This window comes from Empidonax traillii, unplaced genomic scaffold (genome assembly GCF_003031625.1).
Source record: "Empidonax traillii isolate 1590-97213 ecotype Southwest subspecies unplaced genomic scaffold, ASM303162v1 scaffold386:size1297806, whole genome shotgun sequence".
NCBI classification, from domain to species: Eukaryota; Metazoa; Chordata; class Aves; order Passeriformes; family Tyrannidae; genus Empidonax; species Empidonax traillii.
Genome location: NW_020955579.1, coordinates 748409 through 770159, shown reverse-complemented (window position 1 = coordinate 770159; position 21751 = coordinate 748409). Strand labels below are relative to the sequence as shown.

The following is a 21751-nucleotide window of genomic DNA, read 5'->3' as shown; positions in this document are numbered from 1 at the left end:
GGAGGATAAAGTTCAAGTAGATAAAATCAAACAGATGTTGGTGGGAGGATTTCTTCATGACCCATAAAAGTGCTATCATCAAAGCCTAGAATCATTTGTTTTGAATTATTACATTGTTATCAAAAGGACTGTAGCAGTCTGTTTGTTGAGAAATTGGATCTGTTTATCTGAAAACAGAACAAAGATGCCATGCTAAGACGTCCCTGGGAAAGTGTGGGTTAGCTTGTGGCTGACACGGTAGGGTAGCTGTGAGACATTTTGATTGACAGCTGTCCAAATAATTGCCAGGCCATGAAACTTCTGCATATGATTATATTATTGAAAATAGTATCTGATTAAATTTTGAAGTGTTGCTTGCTTAAAAACAAATATATTTCCCTCTGTTTCAAGTGAATGAAGGTTTTAAAAAGCTTTTTTAATTTTTTATTTTTTTTTAACGTAGTGACATAAATGAAAAAAAGAACTAGTTCTTTTTAGTACCCATTGAAAAGGCTTTACTCTTCAACTCATAATTTATTTTTAAAAAAAAGGCATGTAAGGGACATATGTAGCAGTGTTAGAAGTGAAACAAAGACCAGCACTCAAATTTAAGTGTACACCATGTAAAAGTATGAGAAAATAATTTTTAAAATCCTACAACTACTACATATGCTCCCCTATGTGTGTGTGTGTGTGTTTATGCACACAGAGCACAGCTCAAGCTTCACAGACAACATGGACTTTAAGAATCTTTGCTTTCCTTCAGAAAACTGCTGACTATAAACTGAAATGGGAAAACATTTTGCCTCATATATGAATATGCTGTAGGAGGACCTGAACCTTGCCCTGGAAACCTCAGTGGTGAATGAGGTGCAACATCTACATGGGGCTGCAAAAATGTCCTTCTCTCTTGTGATTCTTTCCAGGGACACAGATTTAGTCTGTAAACACTGAACTTTGTGATTTTTTTTTATTTGATAGGTGTTAGAGCTGAGTTTAAGAGTAAATGCCGTGAACTTGGACCAAGAAATGGCCCCCACATGAAGCCACAAGCAAGGGGTTCAGCCCCATCTTCCCCAGAGGCCACAGAACTGTGCAGGTGAGCAGCTGAATTGTCTTCCTGAGAATATTTGCAATATTTTCCTGCAGTCCAAATAGAAGTCACAGTAACGCCTGAGAGAGAGGCATAGATGTGGGGCATTGCTAAACGTTGCTGATTTCAGATTTTCCTGAACACTTGCAGTGGTTGGTGCTTTCACCCAGGCCACTTGCTGGTGCTTTCAGGGTCTCCTCTGTGTTGTGTGCAGAGGTTGTGGCGCACCTGGCCAAGTGCAACATGAGGTGTTCCCCGGGCAGGGGTTAGGCCATGAATAGGCATAGGAAAAATGTCTGAAAAACCCAGGGTTTTCCCTAGGGGACTGCCTTCTCTGTTTCCATGGAGGGTCAAAGGCATGCAAAAAACCTTTTTTTGAGCCTAATCCTTTTCTGAAGTCAGTTCTCAAACGGGAGAGGGCAACGCTTTGGGAATTGCATGTTATGACACTGCTTGGTCTTACTGCAGTAAAATGCCTTGGCTTGGCTTACTTTTAAATGGTTTTGATCTTCCCACGCATTTCAGTTGTGACAGTGACTGTGGCTCTGTTAATGCTGCATCTGATAAAAAACAGTTGACAATAAGTTTGCTGAGATGCTTGTGACCGTGTCACATTTTGAACTCTGATTAGCAAAGATTGTCAAGGTACTTACCTGAGGTTACTGGAGATAATTTTAGTGTTAGTAAATTACAGCAATTATGTATTGGTGACTTCATATTTTTTTCCCAATCTTTATTTTGGAATACCTGTTCAGCTTTGGTCTAGAAGGCTCAGTTCTAGAGTTTCAACCTTGTTTTGAAGGAAACTTGCAGGCAGACCTTGGCCCAATCCTGCAATGGTTTTGCAGGCTGCTGTGTCTGTATAAAGTTTGCCAGGCTTCAGAAACAGCTTAGATTGTCCAATGGGACATGTATGACACATTGTTGATCTTACTCTAAGTGTGGAGAGAAATAGTTCTCCCTTTAGTTTAATATTTTCAAATTCCGGTATTTTCTCTTCTTTGCAAAGACTAAAAGGCTTTCTATGATCAGATGTGTTAAATATTGAGCCCTCATTGCCCATTTAATTATCTCTATGAGTGCAAGGTCTTTCTAACAGGCAATAAGTCCAAAGAAAGCACATTGTGTGCCTAGAGGTGGTCCTTTCAAAAATGAATAGGTGAGAAGATAAGGTTGGGAGCAGTTTCCGATGGGTGGGGTGGGAAGATGATGTGGGGGGTGGGCAGAGATGCTTGTTGAGGTCCAAGATGGGCATAGGACCCTGTAGCAGCTCTTCTTGGCACTTGGTTTGCTGGAGCCAGGAAAGAACTTGGGAGCAGCCTCTCTTGAGAGGAATTCGGTGAGTGTTTTGGAACATGTCAAGAAGGTCTTCCTTATGTTGAGGAAGCTGGCCAAGACCCAGACATAAGAGCATTTTGGATAGTGAGTGAGGAAATTGAGGCATGCCTTTGAGAGACTCTTTAGGTTTTGAAAACTTTGTAAGTGCTACTCTGACAGTGAGGGAAATCTGCTCTCCACAGGGTAACTAGAAAACCAAGAGGGATAGCAAGACTCCTTTCCCTGCCACAGGGCAAGGACTCCTTCACAGAAATGAGTTGAGCAATAGTTGATTACTGACATTTATGTGGAAGCTTATGTGACCAAAAGCAAACTAGCCTTAACTTTAGGATCTTTCACATTGTGAAAAGATATTATAGCAGAATATAAAATCAGTTATTCCAAACTGCATTTTAGTGCATTGTTTTCTCTGAGGTACTGAACTTGCTGATGGTGCACATGCTTTTGCATTGAGTGAACAGCTTTTTAGCAAGGAGACAATGAGAAAATATTTATAATGCCTAATCTCCTTGTGGCTCAAGATGCTTTCCTACTTGCATTGCCAGATCTAGTAAATTACTACAGTTTAAAGAGCTGCTTCTTTATAGTTTATGAAAACACATAACTTTACAGCTTTTGTTGAAAAGGAATCTTGAAAAAATATTTTCAACCAAGGCAAAACCACCATACATTGTGCAAGCAGACCAGGACTGTTGTTACTTTTGCTTTGCCCTGAGAGTGCAGAACTTGGTCTCTAAGACTTTGCTCAGTTGAAATTAAGACTCAGACATCATACCAATTTTGAGTGATCGAGGTCATGTGAGACAAATCAAACCAGAAAATAAGTAAAATCTCCTGAATTTTTGGTCAACTGAGAATGTAGAAACTGAATTTTGCCTTTGTTTGCTTGGGAAATCAGTTCCTTTGGAGACACATAGTTAGGGAAGTGTGGGTTGGTTTTTTCACTTGCTGTGTGTTAGTGGTATAAGAGGGCTGCAAAGCAGTCGTACCACTTGACTTTTCTCTCTTTGTTCCTAAGTCATGTGTTTCAGTTGTCTTCTGATGCCAAGGTAACATTAGAGAAATTATTCTGTAGAGAATTCCCCCTGAGAAAGCAGATGTACTCAAGATAGTTCCAGCAGAGTTTAGGTTTTGGGCAAGACACACAGTGGATCTGACTGTTTTAATGCCTAAGATAAAAAAGTAGTTGTCTGAGGACAAGGTGATGGTGAATGTTGTGACCTGAAGGAGAAAATGCTGGAGGAATAGATGGTTGTAAACTAAGGAGTTTCCCTTAGCCAAACACTCATCCTTAGTCCTTAAGGATCTCCCTCTTCAAGCCAAGAGGTGTCATGCCTCAAAGGCAATTAAAAAGGCTAGAAGAAACCAAGTGGCACTGTCTTCCTAAATCTAGAAGTAATAGCATATTTTATAGACACCTTGTGTTGATATCAAGAGTGCTTAGTAAAACTCTAGAACTATAAAGAGCTCTTTCTTTTATAGGGCACCTTTATAGGAAACACTTTTATGTTATACATGTACTGTGTGTACCACCTACTGCATGATCTTCTTTTTGTACTGTGGTGTTCTGCCACTTTGACTATTTTCACTGCTGTGAAGGATGAAGGGACACCTGCAGACACTACAAAAATTATACATGGTGTCTATTTTGGCTACTCAGGTTTTGGGTTTGTTCAAAAGATCAGAGAGTAACGTCAACCAAATGAGGAACTCATCTGTGGTACTTTAGAGGGGAAAAAAAGTATGAAATATGGAAGATCTCAAAGGGGAAAGGTAAAATAGTGTATGCTAAATTTACTAAGTGCTGTTAAGATGTGCAAAGTTAATGAATTTACCCATGTAAATGAAGAATGGAACCAGCACAACCTCTGTGGAAATTTTTTCAAATGACTCCTGAAAAGCTTGGAGAGAAAACCATTATAATGAAACTACTGGGGGGAAAAATGCAGTGGGATACAAGAAATTGAGTTTCTCAAAGAGAGTGATTTTGCAGTCATAAAACATTAAGGCAATGGGTAACAGCAAAAATAACTTGCTATTTGTCACTTGGACTATAATAGGAAAGCAACAATTCACAATCAAAAAATAAATTTGGTAGCAGGGAATTCCCAAACAAGACTTTGTAAGCTTTATGCATGAGGAAAAAAAAAAAACCAGCAGGAGAACAGCTCATTTGTCATGATACAGTTGTCATGAATAAAATAACACCTCAGAGATGGCAAATTGCATCCAGAATGCCAAAGAAAATTTTCCTAGCTGAGGATTTCAAGTAGTAGCACCAAGAAGGCATTAAATATAGAGCAACTGATTTCTATAGTAGCCTCATAAATTAAAGAGAAAAATTATTTGGTCAATAAAGTATCTATCTTGGAGAGTAAGTGAAAAACCACTGCATGTGTGCAAGACAAAAAGAGACAGTGGCATTGCTGGAGTGGCAGTGCTAAAAAAGTTGGATATGTTCCCTCATAGCCACAGAGAAGACATTTTAGACTTGGTAGATCTAAGCAATTCCAGTGCTAGAGAGTCACAATCAAATGCCGATGCTTGAAAAAATATTAACCAACTTAGTTAAAAGAAAAAAAAAATTCTCTGTACTCAGTGACAAATGTTATTGGGTAGAGAAAGCAGTTACCAAATCATATGCTGGACACTGGCAGAGAGATGAATATTCTATGTGGTTTGACACCTTCAGTGGAAAGATCCTATCGCCACCCGTGAGGCTTGCAAATAGGCATATATAGCAGCATCAAGGGTGTGACATTCTGATATTCAGGTACCGAAACAGTAGGATGGAATCTGTACCACATTATATTCACAGTCTCATCTGTCTGCTAGTAAAAGCCAGGAGAGTAAATCTAGAATTGAAATAAAACAATGAAACTGTGAGTGACTGCAGCTTCATGAGTGGAACAGTTCTGACCTCCCAAGAACTAAAACCTGACCTCCAAAAGGTAAAAGCAATACAGGAAAACCTATCACTTAAGATATTAAAACAATTCAGAGATTATTAGGGTTTATAAACTCATGCTATTCTTTTTTTAAGATTGGTCTCAGGTATGTGTGAATTCCTGTGGCAACTGCTAGGCAGAGACACATAACAGAAGTGAGTCCCTTCATGTGACATGCTGTACCCCATGTGAGGCTGATGACCCCCATTTGCCAGAGTTTAAGGTTTATCTTTCAGTTGATTCACTTTGCAAATAGGAGAATAACAGACTTTTTTTTTTTTTTTTTTTTTAATTAAGCCCACGTTAACCCAGTTGGATTATAAGAAATTTCACCAGCAATGGTAATGATTGCTCTGCAATCTGCCTGCTCTTTGCACTGTGCAGAAGGGCTTTGCATTTGGTGTAGCAGTGGCATATTTCACCTGCCAAAAGCACAGCAGCAACAGCTTCTGTGACAGAGCTCAGTAACCAGCAGATAGACAGAGGGTCAGGATAAGCTCAGAGGACAGGCATGTTACTCGCCCTAGTGTTTCCTTGCTGGCTCTACTGTTCCCATTACAAGCTGCTAAAGAGGTGACATGTGTGCTGACAGGGCTAATGAAGTGATGGTGAGGTGAGGATGACCATTCTGAAAAAAGTAATTGCACTTGTATTTTGAGTGAGGAAGTATGGCAATTTCTGCAATTAATGGAAAAGTTTTCTGTGACATCATGTCAGATGTTGGACTCTTTCCTGTCCTCATTCTCCCTGCTATTAGGGGAAGCAGAGCAGGGTGATGGGGTGGAGTGAGAAGATATAACTGGACTGTCCTGCCATCTCAAGAGTTCACCTTCCAGTGAGGTATCAGACCAGGGGTAAGTGCAAGTAAAACTGCTTGTGGAGATTACAACATCATGACTGTTCCCTTTAGGGCTACCTGGCTCTAGGACGGGTCAGCGGTAGTGAAAAAATGAGGACATGGAGCAAATTCTCAGAGCAGAACAAACCAGTTATTCAGTTACTTTAGCTTAAGAAAAAAAAAAATTGCTGTAAGTGGTGGTCTGTAGGCTGAAGGATTGGTTGAAAGAGCTCATTTGAATAGTTCTCCAGTGGGATGCCATCACTTTAGTAGGTGCTGAGTACTGAAGTACTCTCTCTGCTTCCCTCCCTATTGCCACGTTGGAAAGTTTTGCTTTTCTCGGGGAGAGCAAGGGGTGTCTTGATTTTTGTCAGGAACCTGCAGCTGCCAAGCCCCTGTTCCCCAGTGCTGGCCCCATACCCCAGCCCGGTGGCAGCCTGTGGAGGGAGCCACAGGCTGAATATGCTCCTTGTTGGGATTTGACACCTGGAGCCAAAGGAGTGATGCGGCATGGCAGCTGCCTGGCCAGGCCACCAAGGCCTTCTCCTCTGGCAGCTCCTCCTCTCTCCCACTGCCACAATTGCCACAGGTCCCCCTGCCATGCTTCAGACAGGTGGCAGGAAAGTGCTTCCATGGAAAATAGAACTGCCAATGCAGAGTGGCCCTCATGCAGAGGGTGTGGGCGAGCCGGCCACAAGAGTTACAGGTTTGAGTCATTTTTCCCAAGGGTAGCCTAACAGACATGTTCTTGGGGTTGCCCTGAAAAGCTGGACTTTGGATGATGTTTTTATGAAGTGAGGGAAGGAGGCTTTCGGAGGACTTAAGAGCTCTGGAATCTCCTGCCTCCCCTTGCTAGCAGCCCAGCCTTTTTCTCTCCACAAGCTGAGAGATCTGTTCTGCTTCATTAAGCTTCTGGTGGTGACTCCACAAATTTAATTTGGCTGGTTTTGTCCACAGGGGTGTGAAACTGGAGGACCAGGAGAACTAACTCTGCAGCTGTATTTTCCACGTGCTGAGTTGGGGCTGATATAAACAAAATGCTTTTCCTTTGGGGTTTTGGCAGCTCTTGCCCAATCTGTCGGAGAAATGGTTATGACTATTTCTCTGCACTCACATGAGGCTGTTGAAAAGTTACAGCCTCTCTGGGAATTTCGGCTTATTTCCATGGACCAGTAATAAAATCTGGTTTTATGTTATGTTTAATTGCAGACAATTTCAAGTGTTAAAAAGTCTCTCCTGGCAGATGTAAAAAGGGGGAAAACCCCAAACAAACCAAACCCACCCCACCTGCCCATTTTTCTGTCAAACCTAAATACTGATTCTTTTTGACAGTATTCACAATTTTTATATAACCTGACTGGTTGTTCTAAGAAGCTGTTCACAGCAGATATTTGCTGCAACTTATATCCTCATTTTTTTTTTCCACATTCCTTTCTTTGCTTAGTTTCAAAACAAATAATTTTTCTTAAATTATATTAATTTACCCTAAATTATTCATTAAGGAAGTTTTACTTCTTGTATAAACTTTTCTAATTGGCTTATAACCTGTTTTTGCAATGCTTTTTAGTTGAATTGCAATTGCAACAAAATTGACAGATATATGTTCAAAAAAGCCCGAGGTGGAGAGTAATAAAACACAAAGTCATATCATGAGAGGAATTAATGTTGCAGCAGCATCATATTAGAAGTGATTACATGAACCAAAATGAATAAAACCAGATTTTTTTCTATTCCTCTACCCTGTTTTATTTTTTTAAAAAGCACACCACTTTAAAAATGTTTTTGATTGAGATTTTTTTTCAGAAGGTGTTTACAGAAAGCAAATATCATAAAACCCACAGATGTTCAAGATGCTATTCATGAATAGCAATGATTGTCATGTGGCTCTTCTGTAAAATGTTTACTTTTCCCATGATAAGTTGAAACTTCTGGTTATTGATAGTTTCAAGGGTTTTTTTATGGCTAGAAGCAGCTTTCCCAACCCTAGATCTGGTCATCAAGTAAACAGCAAATGTTTTTGAACCTGTGGCTAAAGCACCATTGAAAATGGAGAATGAATCTGTGATAATTACAGCTGAGGAAAAAAACATTAAGGTGACATTCTTGTTTGAATAAACTCCTCACTGGAAATGTTTCTCCTGCCTGTTCAACAAAACATGATGTAACAAGTGCTTTGGAAGGAAATTTTCTTTGTGCTACTGTCAAACGTGTTAGCTTTCGTTGAAGCTGATTAGAATTTTGATGCCAAAGTACCAGTGGAAGTGGTAGCCTGTGCTTTGAATAACAGAGCTTTCCAGGAAAGATGGATCCATCTTAAGTAATATGGCTTTGGGACTTATACCCTCATGACAGATAGTATTTATTATATTCTGCATGAGACTATAATGTCAGGATGCCTGTTCTGGGAAGTGCTCAAGATAAAGGAGGAGTTGGATAGTGTAATGGTAAACTTGAATGAGGAACTGTGCCTTGCCTTTAGACGTTGCTGCTACTTTTTACTTGAGGACGTAACTCTCTGCCCTGGCTTTCACGTGGATTTTGCTTTGTCAAGCAATTATATAAAATTGTAAATTGCAACCAGTCTATCCATGAGGTACAAAAAAGGGCTAGCAAGGTTGAAATAATGACACTAGTGATTCATCTTTAGAGAGAAATCATTTCAGCTAAGGAAGTGGTGGCATCAGACAGTGGTACAGTAGGAGGACCATTAAATGCAGCTGTGGTTAGCGCTTATGCTTAGGATGCTCTTCTTGCTACAAAATTTGCAAATACACAATCTCAACTCCAGTGCCCAATGAGCTAGTGACTGGGGCTATATGCACAACAAGGATGCAAGTTCTGGGTGCTTGTTATTGAGTGATGTGGCCTGTATTTTAATGGTCGTGGACATTGCTCATTATTTTGTGCTTAGTTCCCATCATGAAGCCTCACTGAGCCTTTGCATTTTTTTCAGTTAAGTACATCATACAGGTTTGAACAAGAGCTTAGAGATTTGAAGCAAAGAAGCTTAAATTTCAAATTTCCCAGTAAATATTTTAGCAAAGTATGCTTGATATATGTAGATGAAGACTTTGAACAAAGCATTTTTTATCCGTGTTACTTTATTGCTTTAATTTGAATTCAGAAAAGGATATTCAGTGCTACGGTACTTTGCTGTGGCTAGAACATTTCTGTGTCTGTGATCATAGTGACTCATGCTTTTTCTTAACTAGGCAATTGATGTTCTTGCAAATGAAAAATATTTTAAGTAATGTTACTTTCTTTTTTTTTAGTGGGATTATTTAAATGACTGTTTACACAGGTTATTGACCTAATGGGATACTTCCCTTAATTTCTGAAATTCATTTAAATTTTGGCTGATTCTACATTTCAAGATAGATAGTAACCACTACCCTTAACACTACAATAGAACTCAAATTCTTAGCATTTTCTTGAAGACTGTCTTCCTTCTCCACAGGTATGCAGGACATACTTGCTTGGATTTTTGCCAGATTTCCAGGAGTTACAGTTTCTCCTAGATATACTCCATGTGCTCTGGTCATGACATAACTTTTGGGAGCTGAAGGAGACTGGAAACCTGACTCCTGTTCCATCCAGCGCTGCCTCCACTTCCCATTCCTTTCCTCCCCTATAACAGAGGGAGAGTGCTTGTTCTCTTTGCACTATCACAATTTAGGCAGTGATTTTGGAATTGTCTGATGTAAAGTAGGGTTTCCATAAGCTGCCTGGTGTCAGTCGGGTAATCTGTTTTGATAGGGGACACAGAGCAACGTCAGTAGCTCAGAGCTTGCAAAGACCTCAGTAGCTGCTGTGAGGTTTTGAGGTTAGGCAATGAAGTATACATCTCTTCCCTGCTCTGTCCTGATTCAGTACTGAAAGAGTCAAACAATTTCGCTTGTAAGTAGATTTTATTACTGCTTCACAATATTTAGGGAGGTAGTGTTGGGAAGAGAGACTATCTTTTGTGCATCTTGGAAACCTGGCTACCACCCTGTTCTGGATTTGTAAACCTTAGAGGATCTGGACTGTAGGAATGCAGATGTTAGGTACGATACACCTGGGCAGGAGTTCTAAGGGGAGAGGCAGTGTGGAAACAGGTCTTCCAATTGCTGTTGGGAGTCTACTATTGGAAGTTATTTTTAATAAGAATAGCAGACTCTATTGTGGCAAGTCCTGCCACAAGAAGAACACGGGAGATAATATGACCCAAGTCCCACGGGGCGGGGTGTCCTGCCCTCACTGGGCAAAAATAGATGGCAGAATGCACACAGTAAGCAATTCACTTCTTCTTACCAAAGTGCACGTTGGCATTCCTTGTGCAGTTTATAAAGCATAGCATAGACTGGTGCATCATCACAACTATTTCTTAAAGAGATGTTTCCTTCTGTCTTGTTTCCTTTTTATAAAGCTTTTCAGTATTTCATGAGAATAGCTAGTGTTCATCATTGATTAGTTGTGTGTAATTGCCTTCCATTTATATTGTTAGGAGAGGAAGACAATAGCTTTCTGAAATAGGTTGCTGTAATTTAGTTCTGTTTGCCCTTCTGCAGCATTAAAGTACATTAGCAATAATAACTGTTGTCATTATTACATATATTTCTAAAGATAATAGAAAAACTAGCAGTTTCTGTGAAAAAATCTGGAATATTTTATATGAAATCTTTCAGTAAAAAAGTATTAGTTATTTTCAGATCTAATTATGCTCGCCTCCAAGGAAGGTCTCTCTAAACTCAGAAATTCTCAGTAGGAACTGACACGTTTGGAAAAATGGTAGTTAATTTATGTAGTATTTATATATGGGAATACAGACGTAGAAATCTCCTTTTCCTCCCCTTTGTAATATAAGAGGTAATTATAACAAGGAAAAAAACCCCTCCTCTTTTTATTAATGTAAATGCATGCAAGCTCTTTATTTGTTTAGTATTTTGAACTCTGGAAAATTCAATAGAGATATTTTGGAAAGATTTTTAAAATGTACTGTATCTTTTTTTTTTCCCACTGAGCTGTAGCAACTTACTAGTACTGGAGACAGCCTGAGCAGGGACTTTGTTATGGTAATGAGCAAAACAATTCTCATGTAACAGAATATCTTCCAACACATATGCTGAGGGCTCAATTCAGAGAAGTATCCAGCCTTACACTATGGTTGCTCAGTAGTGAGGGTGATCCAGGGCAATGGGGATCACTCAAATGAGACAATGAGATATACTAGAATGCTTTAGTCCTTTGTTCTCCCAAGGGCATCTACATGTTCATGGGAGCATGGGTACTTGGGCTGCTTTCTCCTGCACTCCTTAGGTCCTCCAGCAGTCATGTCATTCAGGTTACTAAACCAGATCTAGTGATGTCCCTGCACACTTCTTGTTTGCCAGCTTCCAGGGTGCTGAGCATCACCTTGGGAAAAACTTTGTGTTTGAACACCATTGAAGAGGAACCTCCATTGCTCCAAACGTTGTGAACACTACAAATGGTGTTTGACCTCATTTTTCCGCACAAATAAGTATAGCAATTTTGGGAGATATTTGGCATCTAAAGTCACCAGTCACTGCTTGCTGTGACTACCCTTTCCTCTATACCTTCTTTTGTCATGATATCAGGCAGCCCAAGATGCAGCTTCATATCGTGAGGTGAACATGTTGAAGTGTTTGCTTGTTTTTGGAAGATCCTGGTTCCCTGGCCACTTCTTCCCATCTCTTCCTGTGGTCAAACTCTCTTGTTTTTGTCAGGTGTTTTGTTGTTGTTGTTGTTGTTGTTGTTTGTTGGTTGATTTGTTTGTGGGGTTTGTTTGGTTGGTTTGTTATTGTTGATTTCTGCCTCAAACTTGGTACTGACTCAAGGCACTTGCAATCACCAACCTGGTGGAAAAATGTTCTGACCAAAACTAATTATACATTTTTTTCCTTGGCTGTTGAGTTGAATTGATTCCTGGAGTCAGTTCCACACTCATTGCAAAGGAGTGAAATGAGAGGGTTGGGAGCAAATACAGAAAGACAGGGAAAACAAGGGACAACAAGTCTTTATGTCAGCTCAGCTGTCTGCAAAGCTGCCACACTACACTTCTTTCCAACTCTTTCCATTACCTCCTAGTCCAGATGATAATATGTGCCTGCAATGTGCATATCTTGGTGCTTTTTTTTCACTGTCTAAAGGAGAAAGCTGGAAGTTAGATGCCTTCTTACTTGAAGGCTGATATTTCTCTGTATTATGATAATAATATATATTTTCATACCTTTGCATGTTCCCTCATGGCAAACAGATGTGCCACCAAATTTGACAGAGAAGTAAAATAGGTTTGAATTAAAGTATGGAACTGTTTGAATGAAATTTCATGGAACCCTGCTTTGTACAAAAAGCAATGGGGTTTACATAAGTAAACATTAATTGAAATATTGTCTTCTATAATTTATTACAATTACTGTCTTTAAAATTATAACTTATAAAAAATTCATTTAACCAAGGCACAAATGGTTAGTCGCCTTAAAAAAAAAAAAAGCTACAACTAATCTTCAAATAGTGACTTTTATAACTCTGAATTTCCTGTGACTTAACAAAAATGTAAAAATGACCAATCCTATCTCATATTATGCAGAACCACATGCTGGAGCCACGGTGTGAAGTCTGTGAAAAGCTGACCACCCGGTGTTTTGATTCCATTCAATAAAAACACCAGCAGCTCTGGATTTAATGATTCAGCTCTTAAATGTGAGTATATATGATTCTAATTGCCCACGTGGATAATTGGCTGCACATTGGTGGAACCTTTCAAATATTACAGTTTAAATTAGTTAATGTATGTTGGAATATAGCACCAAGTAGTTAATGTGGCCGTACATCGTATCGCTATCCAATATAGAACAAAAAAGAAGTCAAATTGTTTGTGTACTCTAACATGGGCTTTTTATTATATATGTCACTATGCCATGACTCAGTAGCAGATTTGCTATATACAGCAAATAAAACAACAAAAGCTTTGGAAGCTTTAGGAACGTTGCCAAACTGAATACAAAATACTCCCTGAAATGAGTGCCTATTTTAACTGTTTACTTCAAAATTATGATTGATGATTTTTGACCCGCAGTGAAGGAAGCCAAGTCTTTGTATATTTTGTCCTTAAAGTGAGAATTGTAGCTCACAAGTCGATCAGACAAAACAGGAAAGTAAAAGAGAAAACTTTTCTGAAAATCTAAATGTGTCTAAAGAGGTCCAGCTGGTGGAGGGGGGAATAATATGGGTTTGGTTGATTTGTTTGGTTGGGTGGTATTTTGGTTTCTTGGGGTTTTTTGGTTGGTTTGTTGTGGTTGGTTTACTGTATTTTATTTTATTTTCACTGGTTCCGCTAATCTCAAAGTAGCATAAGCTTTCCCCAGAATTATGCACCTTGTTGAATATTGCTTGGCCCAGTAATATGTCGGAAGGAACATTTTGGGTTACCATCTGCAGGCGAATATAGTCAAAAATATAGAAGAGGGAATAGTTTTACAAACCCAGAAAAAGTTGAATAAAAAACACTACTGAAGAAGCTTGGCAGGTGAGGAATAATGCGAAATATTAACAGTAAGACTGAAGGTTAAGGAGAAGAAGAAGACACAAAACTTGTGAAGCTTAGAGAGTGACAAACTTCATAGCAGTTAGAGTTTCAGGATCTGACTGTTGCATATAACTTCAAATTAGGAAAGCCATCGAGGCCCAGCAATGGAAGCTTGTTTTTCTTTCCTCCTTATTTTTGATGGTATTTGCATTAAATAAAGCAAATAAAATAGAACCCTTTCAAATCCTCAGCAAGAATTGTGAATAGTAATTTGAAGCACTTCAAAAATGTTTATTCATTATAAATGAAATGCTGAAAAATAATTTGGAGTCCTAAATTACTTTTGAAAATGGTACAATTGATTTATAGTTCTATTTCTTATAAAATGTTTGTAAAACATTTTTTCTATAACAACATAAAAAGTAGTAATTTAATTTAGTAATTAAAATATTGTATATGTTTGGGGTTCCAATAGTCAAAATAATGATAAAACTTCTAAGGTGCTAGCTATAAGGAATATGAAATATTGTGGTTCGTTAAAGAAATCTAGTGAATTTTATGGATGAAATACAGCAGCATACAATCAGAGAACTTGTAAATATATGGTTCTTTTAACAGAATGTTCAACTATAATTACATGAAAAAATATACTTTTGTTTTGAGTTTCAAAACCCAATGTTGTTATGAAAGCTAGTTTTCAATCCATGCTTTCGCACTGTGCAGAATAACATAATTCATATCAATAAAATTCTTGTGTTCTCAAAATCAACAGTAATTTTCGTGTACTGATGCAGAGATACAGAGAGTATACTTCAAAGTTTATATGTAAATACTCTTTATAAGCACATAATAAATGTTTATTAAAGATATGCTTTGAGATATGTTCCTTATTTAAGTCATATGGTATTTACTTTGTTCAATTCTTGAGATATTTTGGGGTCTATCTCCTAGAAATTCTTACTGAGTAATAAACTTAGTGAGTTTGATTGTGAATGCAAGCTGTTGTCTTCTGTCTTTGCTCCTCCAAGACTCTGAAAGTACTTTGACTTTGAAAATAGCCTTCATAATGTCTGCAACTACTAGTTGCTTGGAACCTCTGTTGTACTTTTTAATATTGTTTAACTTATTTTAAAATTAGAAGCAGCCCTTTCTTGCTGTATTTTGTTTATTGGACTATTTCTTTTGTCACTGGTGCTTCTTGGATGTTTATTGTCGGTAGACAGGTAAGTGAGACTGACTTGGGTGACAGAGGAAGTTACAATTAACACATTTTGATTGATTTAGAAATGATATGTACTTGTGCATACCCACCATTCTTTGATTCATTAAGGATGTGACTTTTGAAAGTGGTATTATTAAAGGCAGTTGTAGTTTTTATGTGTGGGACATGGATTATGTCAGAAAAAAAGAAGCTTACAAGAGCTTCTCAAATTAATTGCAGGGGGACGATGTATGTGTATGATTATACGTGATTTGGTCAAAAACTTTCTTTCTTATCCAGACAAAAGTTGATTGAACTATTTATAAAAAAAAAAGTTTTCATTTTTCATTTAAAATCCAATTCACTACAAACATGGAAGTGTTTTTATTAATGTCTGACGTTTGTGAAATGATTTACTTTTACAGCACATGTGCAGGGAGGGAGGGGGGAAGTGGAGAACAAAGGCAAAAAAAGCAGCACTTTTAAAGGATGATTAGTCTATTGCTTCAGAACCTGAGTGCTGATTCTGTCAATGTAGACAATTTCATTTTTTTCTAAGAAGCTAGAAAAATATTCTTTTGTGCATTCACTTAGGAAACGAAGAGTTCAAAAAAATCTTTTAAATGAAAGAGTATGTACGTGGTATGTAATAGCAGTGCTGAGAATATTTGACTAGAGACAGCCTTTTCCTAGCCTTTGGAAGGCAGAATATGAGGAAGATATGCAGGGAACAAAGGAAAAATGAGACATATGAGGAGAGATTAAGGAAGAAAAAGAAAAGAGCATATTTTATCAGTTTCCTTTTCATAAAGAATAATCTGAAAATGGATAAAATTATAGCTCAAAAAAGAAATATTTTTATGTCACTCTAACTCAGAGAAGAATACCCAACATTATTAGAAATGAATTCTGATATTATCTATTGAAGGTCAAATGAAATTGTTTCCTTGGATATAGACTACAAGCCAGACATGCTACTGTGCAATTAAAAGCAAAACGCTCCACTAAAGAGAGTGAAAACTATTCAAATTAACCTGGAGGGAAAAATCTATGTCTTCATTTTATTACAACAGTTTGTATTTCCAAGTGTAATGACATTAATCTCTAGTTTTATACTTCACTTAGTTCTGCAAAGATACATTGTATGACTTAAAGAAACATAGATCAGAAAATAAGAACATGATTTTCAAGCTTTTTTCTAAGTATAGGCAGCATTTCATAATTTTTTTCTTTTCACATATTTATAAAGTGCAATGTAATAAACTCAGTGAACATTCAGTACAGGAGTAGGCAATTGGTAAATGAAGTACTTTAAAAAAAAGTAGATTCCAAATAGCATATTATAATTTATGTTGCACTTAATTTCTCTAAATGATTACAGTGGGATTTAGGGTGGATTTTATTCTTTCCTTTGTCACTTTCTCTGAGCTTCTCCTCCCCACTGCCATTTCTCATATTTCCAGGTGTATCATATGGAAATTACATGTTTTCATAATTTCATATCTTAGGGTCTTAAATTCATCTATCAGACCTAATTAATATCGTACTGTTTTTTTCAAAGGTGCTGAACTCGTGCTTCTCACAGAGAAGGGTCTCAGTAATGCTCAGCACTTCTGCAAATATCTTAGTGGAAACGTAGGCACTTATATTTTAGATAGTTAAATATTGATTCAGAAGGTTCACATTAAGCCTTTTCATTTGGAAACATACCTTTTGGTAGTCTCCTTAATTTTTACGTTGTGCACTTTTATAGCTTAAGTGGACCACTGGTGGGACTAAACTGGTGGTAAGTGGTCAAGTGGGTGTGATTATGGAACTGCTGGCTAATATGCTGATACTTATCATATGTGAGTGTTAAAAATCTAACTTGTGCCCCCCCAACATCAGCCTTTCCTTTAGTATATGCCATCATTGCAGCTTTTCAACTATTTTAATTTCAAAATATTTATGTAACAGCATTTGATATTGCACAGAAAAAAATGCTTGAATTATTCCATCAAACATAAATAAAGTGTTCCTTTGCGGAAAGGATATTTGAAAAGAAATTAAATACGCAATTTATTTGTATTGGGGAGTTTCTCAAGGTTAAAAATAACTTTCAATCAGAATCTATGTGAATAAAGGACATTTACATTAGTTAGGCTTCATACAGTGCCATTGTACTGAATGATTCAGAGTATGCAGTGGTGTAGAATAACATAACTAGTGGATCCAGGTACACACGTCCCATTGTCTTGCCTTTCCTCCTTCACCCTCAGCAGCGAGGCTGTGCCCAGGCCCCTGCCTGTGTTTGCGGTGAGCCTCCCTGCATGGCAGCTTTGCCTGTGCCCTTCAGCTCCAGTGGCCATAATGCAGGATTCAAACGACACAGATAATCTTGTGCTGACCTAGCAGATCCACAGGACATTTGTGTGAATTGCAAAGATCTAGAAAAGGGGCTGTACGTCTCGTAGAATCCACGGCAGATTGTAGTGTGGTTTACATTGGCAAGCAGAGTTCGAGCAGAGGATGATTTTTAACGTTAGAGCAAGAAAGCTGGCTCTCTCGTATGGAGAGAAATATATCTATAACTCTTGGATCTTTCTTAGCTCAGTCTGTGAGACTTCTGAAATGAGAACTTCAAAACTAATGTTACTTCACTATTTAATATATGATTGTCTGTAGTTGAAAATAATTTCCTCTTCTCATTCATTCACCATTTGAAAAAAACCAAAACAAACAAAGAAAAACCCAAAACAAAACAAAACCCTACCAAAATTAATCTGAATTTTATAATAAATGAAAGGGATAAGTGGAATAGTGGAACCGAGACATACAATTATTTTTAATAATATTCTAAAAACTCTAGTATTAAAACTGCACCAGAAGAAATTGTTACAGTAGTTGGCTGTATCCTAAATATTTTTATTCTCATTGATATATTTAATATAAATTAAACCATAACATATATTAATTTACATCACAATGTAGTTGTATATTACAAGAGACAGTAATTTATATTACAATTTTTTTGAATTGCTGATGTATTGAATTGATTTTTATTATTTGTTTCCCTGAAAAAATCCAAAGATTTTGTGGAACAAAATAAGAATAAGGGGGTGTTGATTTCTAACTTTGTTTTTTTGTAGTTTTGGGGTTTTTAATTTATCTGAGATTATGTACCCATGTATAGCTAACTGGATTTTATGTTATTGCATGTTCGTATTTATCTTCTTTTTTTCTTTAATGGGCTTGTAAATCTTTCTATGACTTAACTGTCAATCTTGATTTCAAAGACCAACTTTAGACTAAAGCCAGAACTTAGCATTTGAAAATTATTTTTGAAACCTTGTGGCAAACTGCGTAAAAGTGACTGCTAGAATACCTCTTTGCAAAGGAGTTGTGTATGTGCCCCCATAACTGTGGCAATAAATGACCCTTCCAGCTGGTCAAAAATTAGAATAATTTAGTTAAAACAACAACAACAACAAAAACCCAAAAAGACAAACCAACCAACCAAAAATACAAAAAAACCCCAACCTGACAAGCAATATAAGACCCAACTGGCAGTTATTTTGTGACAGGCCAAAGTGTGCCACTGATTGCAAGCATTTGGATATGTGTGTCTCTCTTCATTCAGGCCTCTGTGGCTTAAGAGGTTAAACCTCTAAGGGTTAAGAGTTTAGACATGGACCTGAAGTGCCAAGCACAGTTGCTGATCTCAGAGGAGGGAAATTTGTCCTGGCATGGACAGTATCTTCATGATTCATTTTGTCTTGCAGAAATTTCTCTGTGTGTCATTCCTAATAGTGGGGAGGTTGAGAGAGTGTTAATAGTGGGGAGAAGAGGGAAGGGGAACTACATATGAGAAAGAGCCCTCTCTACAAACTCCTGATCAACAGATGGGATGTTCTGGAAATACTTAGATCATACCAATAAATAAAGACTAGCACATGGTCCTAAGAAACAATGTTTTTGCATATAAACACACACACAAAATAATCTGGTATCAAAGTCACAGCTGCAATGGCACAGTGACTCATAGTCTCTGAAGTCTCCTTTATAAAATGGAGTGGAATGAACTACTGTTCAGATGCAAAATCTCTAAGACTCACAACTCAGCTTTGAACAGAAATGTTTTGAATTGTCAGCAAAAAGTAGCTTACTTAAGAAGCAGAAAGAAGGGGAGCAGGGTAAAAAGCATGCAAGTGAGATATAAAGTGAATATAATGTGAGCGCCCCAGACACACAAATCTTTAGGCAGGTAATTGAGATTCCTGCTTTGGTGGTTTGATTCCCTTCCTATTCACCTAGTCATTGGATTTAAAAAATAAAAATATTTTTAAAAAATCACTATTATGGGTATCTTAATGAAGTTCTTCCTTGGGGTGTTGTTCACATTCAATCTCTTGCAAGTGTGCACACTGTGGAGAAAAATGCACTTTTCTGTTCTTGATTAAAGACGTCTTAAATAGACATTAAATTTATTAGAGTTTAACCTGTGTCTTAAAGGTAGATGTTTTACTTTTAGGGTACACCACCTGAGAAAAAAGTAGTTTTAATTAGAGTTGCTACTGTTAACCAGCAGTAGCATTCTTATTTGATGATCTTGGACCATAAACAAAGTTATAGAGAAGGAACATGCCGTTTTTGGACTGATGTAATTGTAAAAAAGGGTCTGCTGCTGAACATGCAAATCCTTCTTTAAGTCACTTTTTAGTAGTGCCTTAAATCCTTATTATTTTATGCCTGCTTACTCTTTAAAGTATAGCTGTTAGTTAATAATATCAATATATCATACTCAGTTGCTTGCCAAGCTGCTGCATACGAAGTCCAAACAACTTAACAGGACATCTGCTCCCAGGAGCGCAGATATAGCAGCTGGGGGGGAACTCACACACAGCTCAGTCTGGGGCAGTTTCACAGAACCAAGCATCTCTTCCAAGATGCAGACTGGATGGAAGTAAATGGAGTAGTGCATCTTTCTCCTAATTTTCTTCTGATTTGGAAAAAAGGAAAAAAAGAAAAAAAAATTTCCTTTTTTCCATTTGCCAGTTCTGTGAGAGTGTTCGTGAAGGCTAGAGACATGGAGCTCGTTGTGATGAACTCTTTGATGGGCTGTACACTGTGATGTTGGCTGTGCTATGCCGAAAACTGAGACGTTATCCTTAAATATCGCTGTATTAACATGGTACTGTGCCTTTAGTTTGGTGGACTGCAAAGCCGTGTGACTCTGGGCACCCTCTCTCTCTCCTGCTTTCTGGTCACTATGTGAAGTGCAGTAGCCAGTATTTCTGATGTACTATTAGTTGTAGGCCCATGTACTTGGAAATACAAATGGGGAGAAACCTTACATTAGTGGTTCCACTTGCATTCTATATATGGAACTATAAAACATCAGGTCTCAACCGGAACCATATTTTCATTGTATTTAAGTGCCAAACAATTAAAACCAACCCTACCTCTACCCATAAAAGGAAATGTGCTCAGGTATGATATGATCAAATGACTGCCTTGACATTGATACCTGTAGGCCTCCATTGCTATGCCTCTCCACTTGGGTTTTGTAGAAAGCTTCAGGACTCTCATACAGAAGTTATCACTGCTATGATCTGAATTGCTTAATATTAGTGTAGTAATTTTCAGAGCAAAATGAATGGTGATACTTGGTGCTCAGAAACAAAAATCCTCATACCAAAATAATCTGTGCCTGTGTATAAAAAAAGCTCAAGTGGACAGCAAAATTCCATGTTATACGTATGAGACTACAAAAAAGATACATTTAAAAATTTTATCTTTGAAGAAATAATGGACCATATTAATTAAACCCCTTAGTTTTAGCTGAAATATGCCAGGGAGAGAGTCTTTTAGTATATGCGCCATCTTCTATCCATTTGGGAAAAAGACAATTTTCTAAGAATTTGTTCTTCAGAGATGTCCCACAGTTGTGGATAGATTTCTGTATGACTCTGTACCAAATGAAGGAAAGGAAAAATTTTGGAAAAGTACAAAGTAACATCCAGAACACCAATACCAGCTAAAGATAGGTTTTAGGGGTAAATTATATCTATATGCAAGCAAAATATAGCCAATAATGGCACAGTCATGAAATTGCATAGTCAAACAAAGCCTTGCTTGCATAGTGCATGTTTCTGTGCTTTTGCTGAAGATTCAAAGCTTTTTGAAGGTCCCATTTTAGTAGGGTAATTTTCATTCAGATGCTAGTCAAATTTAAAGTATGTCTAAACTACTTTAAAGAGAGAACCAATGCTGTGCTATTTAGCAATCCAAATGAGCTCAGAGGGAAAAAAAAGAAAAACCAAAACAACTCTACAGAGAACATGAAATGCATCTACATGAGTCACAAAGATGTCACAAGGATTTTTCTGTTCAGATTTACACTGGCACACTTCTGGTGAACTTGAGACTCTGGTGCTTATTACAAAGAAAAGTGTTCCTAGATGTTGAGCAGTATTAATTTTCTTACCAATGATACATTAACAACATTATCACTTTATCTTGCTTTCAGGAGAGAATACTGTTTTTTCAATTCCAAAATATTCAGGATGTGTTAGAAGTATAGGAATATATATGTGTATATATTTTTAAAATATATTTTTAAAATCTATTGATTTTATATATTTTGAAATTCAATTTTCAAAACTGAAAGACATCATAAATCTCAGTTTAAGGACTTTGACCAAATAGTAATGTTTCTGCACTGAATTTTTCACTTGTATCATGGGCAAAAAGGCAGTGCCTCTCTGTCTAGTCTTGTGCAACATGAAGCCTGCTACTGGCCGGCACATAATTTTAGAATTTTAATATTGCAGGGAGCCTTTACTTG

The 21751-nt window shown here is 37.5% G+C and overlaps 1 long non-coding RNA gene across 1 annotated transcript; it reads left to right on the top strand.

Moving 5' to 3' along the window:
* The first annotated feature begins 6113 nt into the window (after positions 1–6113).
* On the top strand, positions 6114–16514 carry LOC114062172. The gene is made up of 3 exons (XR_003572319.1): positions 6114–6212; positions 12786–12898; positions 16487–16514. It is a non-coding gene; the product is annotated as an uncharacterized LOC114062172 (long non-coding RNA).
* The last annotated feature ends 5237 nt before the right edge of the window (positions 16515–21751 follow it).